Consider the following 6000-nt stretch of genomic DNA (forward strand, 5'->3'; position numbering starts at 1 on the left):
TTGTAGTTTTGCCATTTTTCGTACATTGATTCTATTGTTTGTTCATTTCAGTTTATTCCTTCAACAAATTTTTATTCAGTACCTATTGCATGTCAGGTTCTAGAAATACAGCTGTAAATAAGAACAAGGTTTTAGCCATCAGAGTTTACCTTATAATAGAAATAGGCAATAAACATGCAAATGCATAAACGAGATAATTTCCTGTAGTTAATAAATGCCATAGGGTCATGGAAAATACTAAGTAACTGGAGTGAAGGTGGAGATAATCGATAGGAGATTTTTATAATCTCAACACTAGGACAGTTTGGGTCATATTCTTGTTCCGTGTGATGCGAACATGTTTAGAAGCAGCTCTGCCTGCTTCCAGCGAGATGCCAGTACCACCCGCCCCTGTGGGACGACCAAAAATGTCTTCAGACGTTACCAAATGTCTCCTGAGGGGAGGAGGAAACATTATCTACTGCTTAAGATGCAGTAATTCTGGAGAAGACGTTTAGGAAAGATGTCCAAGTCATAGGTCCCAAACCACCTTTGCTGCAGCCCTGAGAGGGGTATGATGGCCCACTGTGGACCTTTGGTTTCTGCAAGAGTCTGGAGTTAGAGCTGTCTCTGCAGCAGAACACTAAGGCAGGTTTGCTGGCAAAAGTGTAGGAGATTCCTCCTCCAATTCCCCACTGCAGACCTGGCTGTGGGTTCAACGTGCTCACCGGCCTCGATTCTGATCTCTTATTCTCACATCCTGTGTTTCCCACAATCCTCTTACTGGGCCGGGAATCTCTGCCTGTTTTTGTTTTTGCTTTTGCTTTGTCTGCACCTCTAGTGATGGGCGTCTCCTCTCTGAACCACAGACCCCCTGGCTTTGACCTTGTTACCCTTGGCCGTGTGTGCTACAAGCTCTGGCTGCTGGTTGACTTTTCAGCCTGCTGTCCTGATCACTTGCTCCGGACACCTGCTGGGAGGACTGCCTTTCTGGTCTGGCAGCTCTAGGACTGATTTGCCAGTCTTGCCCAGAGATGCCAGGGACTGCTTGGCTGAGACTCGCCTCTTCCCAGTGGCCTGTGCTCTCATTCACAACTCCCAGCAATTCCTTCTCCACAGGGCAGGTCTGGTTCCGGGCTTGAGAGCCTTTCTGAAATGTTTTTCCACTCTTTACCTACTGAGACTTTATACAACTTGCTCTCTACATTTATTTCCTTGTCATTTCCAGATCTCAGCTCGCACTTCATTGAAACTTTGTAGTACATTTTCCCTTCCCTAACATATTACAGGAATTTGAAACCTTTTTATGGATACATCACAGACAATACCTCCTATGATTTTAGCTACCTGCCAGGCAGCATTTCTGAATACAACTGCTTTCAGACAGATAAAGCACTGTTTCCCAGATAAATGCTATCTATATACCAAACATTATAAACTGTGGTCAAACCCTCTCTACTTGACTTCAAGACCACACCTGGTGGACTCTGATCTTTTTTTTTAGCTTCAGTTCTCCAAGATGCTGCCTTATCTCTTTTTTCCTTAGCTGATTTGGCATAGTGTTCTTGTTTTCTCATTTGGGTTAGTGCTACTGGCAACAGGCTTTGATTTTCTTGGAGTGTTCCTCTTTTATTTCCCTTTGAGATTTGGATTGGCTTCTACCCCTCTTAATCTTGGCCCACAAATTGAAACTCCTTCCATTTATTAATTTAAGATGACTTCTGGGTGCCTGGTTAGCTCAGTCAGTTAAATGTCAGCCTTCGGTTCCGGTCATGATCTCGGGGTCCTGGGATCGTCCTGCGTCCGGCTCTCTGCTCAGCTGGGGTCTGCTTCTTCCCCTGTCTCTGTCCCTCCCCCTGCTTGTGCTCTCTCTCTCTCTCTCTCTAAAACAAACAAACAAACAAACAAACAAATAAAATCTTTTAAAAAAATTTCAGCCATTGGACTAAGAAGAGATAGAGTGCCATTAGAACTTGGCAATCTAGGATTCTGTTTTGAACAGCATTTCTGTTCCCTCTGTAGTATAAAATATGGGGCCACTTGCAGTGAAGCTGAAGATATCAGACCGTTTATTTGGAACTGTCATTGTTAGAGTCACTGCGATTTCGTCTACATCAGGACAAAAGGTTGCTCAGCACCTATCATGAATTTTTTTCTCAAAGCCAGTATTAATAAAGGATGTGGAAAAATGGATGTGGAAAACAGTTTCAAGTAAAGATAAGAACAGTCACTTCCTGGGCCATTGCCGAGGCTGGCTGACATTCAGATGTTCTGAAACAGCTCCATGTGGCCAAGGGATCCTTTTCAAGATGCTCAGATTTCATCCCAGAGAAAAACAACAACTCTTAACACACTTTTCAAGATCTATTTTCATCAATTCGGCCTTTTGCTAGGATTCAGTCACTTTAAGAGAAACAAGGAAGGCCCTTCTAACTCTGATTTTAATTTTGAGGAATAGGTTTTTGTATAGTTCACCCATTTGAACAATAAGAGTCCTGGGGCTCAGCTCTGAGCTGCTGGGAGCCGGAGCCCCCTAGGCCTTGCAGGAAAGTTTCATCTTTTGCTGTCCTCATTTTCTTTGAGATACCAAAAAAATTCCTCCAAGGAACAAGACTTGTCCTCCTATAGCTGCAAATCCTTGGTATTTGAGGGATAGGATAGTCATAACCTTGGGAGTAAGCAGACGTATACTCTGTCCCCTGAAGAGAGACATATGTAGGCTTAAAGATAATTACACTTTCAAAAAATCACTCAATTCTCTTCAATTATCTATACAAATGATGTTAACAAATAGTATGAACAAGCAAAATAATAATTCAGGAATTAAAAAAACACTTCAACATGAATAATTAAAAAAATAACAAATATTTTTTTTAAAAGGGTTTTGGGAATCAAATACATGGTGATGTGCATGAAATGACATAGACAGTCTTATACTACGTGGATGGCACATGGCACTATTTATCAGTCCAAATGTACTGAGGGGAAAAAAACCTGACAATGTGTGTTGAAAACTTTAAAATGTTATACCCTTTGTCAGAGTAAGTCTCATTATTGGAATCTATGCTAAAGAAATCTGAAATACAGAAAAATAAGTGCTTTACGGTACAGATAATTTTTGTATTTTGCTTACAAATGCAAAATATTGGAAAAAATATGCAAAAGCAGAGGGATTACATAATGAAATGTAATATGGTCATGATATTTCCAAACATCTTGAAAATGTAGTAAAGAAGTAGATTATAAAATACACAGTGTCCTTTTAAAATTAAAAAAAGACAGGAATATACTAAAAGATGGTTCTCTCAAATAGTGACACATCAGGCAGTTTCAAGGGGTTGATTATACCTTCCTGTATTTTCCACATCTTCTGTTATATTCTTACTAAAGAAAACTGGATTATCTTTTTCAGCAAATACAGATCACCTATCTAACATACTTTCTTCACTTTTGAAAATAGTTTTATGAATTTTGTAAATGACACCACAGGAACATGTTGGGCAGAGACCTCTGCCTGGGGCAGTGATGAGGAAAGATGGGCATTTTTTTAAAAAAAAATTATTTAATTGGGCACCTGGGTGGCTCAGTGGGTTAAGCCGCTGCCTCCGGCTCCGGTCATGATCTCAGGGTCCTTGGATCGAGTCCCGCATCGGGCTCTCTGCTCAGCAGGGAGCCTGCTTCCCTCTCTCTCTCTCTGTCTGCCTCTCCATCTACTTGTGATTTCTCTCTGTCAAATAAATAAATAAAATATTTTAAAAAAATTAATTAATTAGACAGACAGAGAGAGAGAGAGAGATCACATGTAGGCAGAGAGAGAGGGGGAAGGAGGTTTCCTGCTGAGCAGAGAGCCCGATGTGGGGCTTGATCCCAGGACCCTGAGACCATGACCTGAGCCTAGGGCAGAGGCTTAACCCACTGAGCCACCCAGGCACCCTGGAAAGATAATCTTGAGTGGAGTGGTTTAGGCTGTTCATGCATCCATGTGGTGACGGGAATCTGGGAGCAGATGGCAGAGGAACCGGGTTTGTGAGGGCCAGAAAGTTAACAGTATCCCTGCTTCATTGAGTACCTTTTCCACGGTCCTGACTTTTCATTCTTTGAGGCAGAGTGGAAACTTAATTTATCATTTCATTCTGAAATGGGGACTGCTTCTATACATGATTTGCCATTGCCCTGAATCTCCCCACCCACCCCTTGTCATGCCCTCATGAAGAGTACCATGAAGACCAGGCTGGAGTAATATCTAGCCCAGTTCTTATTAGTGCCTAATATCCAATGAGAGATAAATGAACCAATGAAGTGAATGAAAGGCAAAAGAAATCCCAGGATTCCCATATTATGTGAGACTGATTTTAATCAGGTGCACTGGTTACAATCTTGTGATCTCCGTCACCTCCAGCAACCATTTTAATCTTGGGAAGATTGAAAACCGGTTTTGAAACAAGTTCTATGAAAGGGACATTAAAATCGCTAATGAGTCATTGAAGTGTGTAGAAGAAACATGACTTATGAGACAGAGAGTTAATGGGTCCCTAATAAACACTGGTGGGTAATTTGAGGGTAGAAAGACATTTAATAAGCACCTATTACAGAACAGGTGCTTTACATTTCAGAAAATTCTAAGGACAATTCAACAGGCGAAGTGCTGGTGTCTTTATTTCATAAAGGAGAAAATTATGATTCAGAGTAGTTAAGGAAGTTAACTAAAACACCAGTGTCCTAAGATGTAGGAAGCTGAAAAGGGCATCTCTTTTACCCTAACTTGAGGAAGCTGGATAATCTACAACGTCACAACAGTTTTTAACCCACCAGAGAATTGACAGCACAGGGACGTCTACTAGCCTAAAATTCAAGTGAAGAAAGATGCTTCCAAAGAAAGGTGGGATCCAGGTACTGACTCACCTCTGACAGAAAACAAGAACAGGCTTTTGTAAATATATATACTGATTTCATGTTTATACAAGCCTAGAACCCTCAATAAGCTGCTTAGATGTACCAGTGGGTATTTTCAGCTATTAGTGTAATGTAGGTAATCACAAAAGCTATACTTTAAAAATCCTGTTAGCTGAAATTTTAGATGTTGGGTTGACCCAACATTGATTTTATCTCTTTACTATTTCTCAAAATTGTTTTTTCGTCTCAATTTCCAGTCTGGGTTCTCCATCTCTCTTCTTGCCTTTCAACTTGCTCTCCCTGCTTCAGCTAGAGGAGCTTTCAAAAATACAGACTCTATTTTGTTACTCACAAAAAAATGAATCCTATGGTTTCAAATAGCCTTTAGACTAAAATCTAGTTGCCCATATGACATCTACCTTCTTGTTTCTTCCCAACCTGCTCCTAATGAACTCGTCTCTTCATAGGCTGTTGGCTCTGCCTGGAGCGCTCTTCTTTCTTCACCCGAATTACTTCTTACCATCCTTTAAACCCCAGGTTGGTGATTAAACCCTACAGAATGGCTTCCCTACTATTACCAGTGGGGTTATGTGGTTTGGCACCTTCCTTTGAGTACTAAAGCTGTTTTCAACTATACTTTGCTGAATCCCTCTTTACTAATGGATAGCAGAGTCCTTAGCAAACACCTTTTCTAGAGTGCAGTTTTCTTCCTCTTCTCCAAGCATACGTCATCAAGGCAATTTCTCTGATCTCTGGCACTGTCCTCAATCTTTCCTATGAGCACCCAGTGTCAATCCATGGAGAAGATCCTGTTACTGGCTCAAAGGTCACCTTCTGTATCTGGCTCCCACTCTTTCTGTATTCTTATACTAGCTCACACTTGGCCTTTAGCAATTTATAAATATTTCATTTGAATTCTTACCTGCTTGCAAGGTGACCCCATTTTGCTCTTGTGTTGTGCCACATGTTTTCTTGTTACTAATTAGTGCCATTTCTTTTCAGCTTAAAGCAGTCCCTTTAACAATTCTTGCAAGGATTATTTAGTAATGATGAACTCCCTAAGCTTTTGTTTGTCTAGAAAACTCTTTATCTCTCCTTCAATTCTTTTTTTTTTTTTTTTTTTTTTTT

Source organism: Mustela nigripes, chromosome 8 (genome assembly GCF_022355385.1).
Source record: "Mustela nigripes isolate SB6536 chromosome 8, MUSNIG.SB6536, whole genome shotgun sequence".
In the NCBI taxonomy this organism is placed as follows: domain Eukaryota; kingdom Metazoa; phylum Chordata; class Mammalia; order Carnivora; family Mustelidae; genus Mustela; species Mustela nigripes.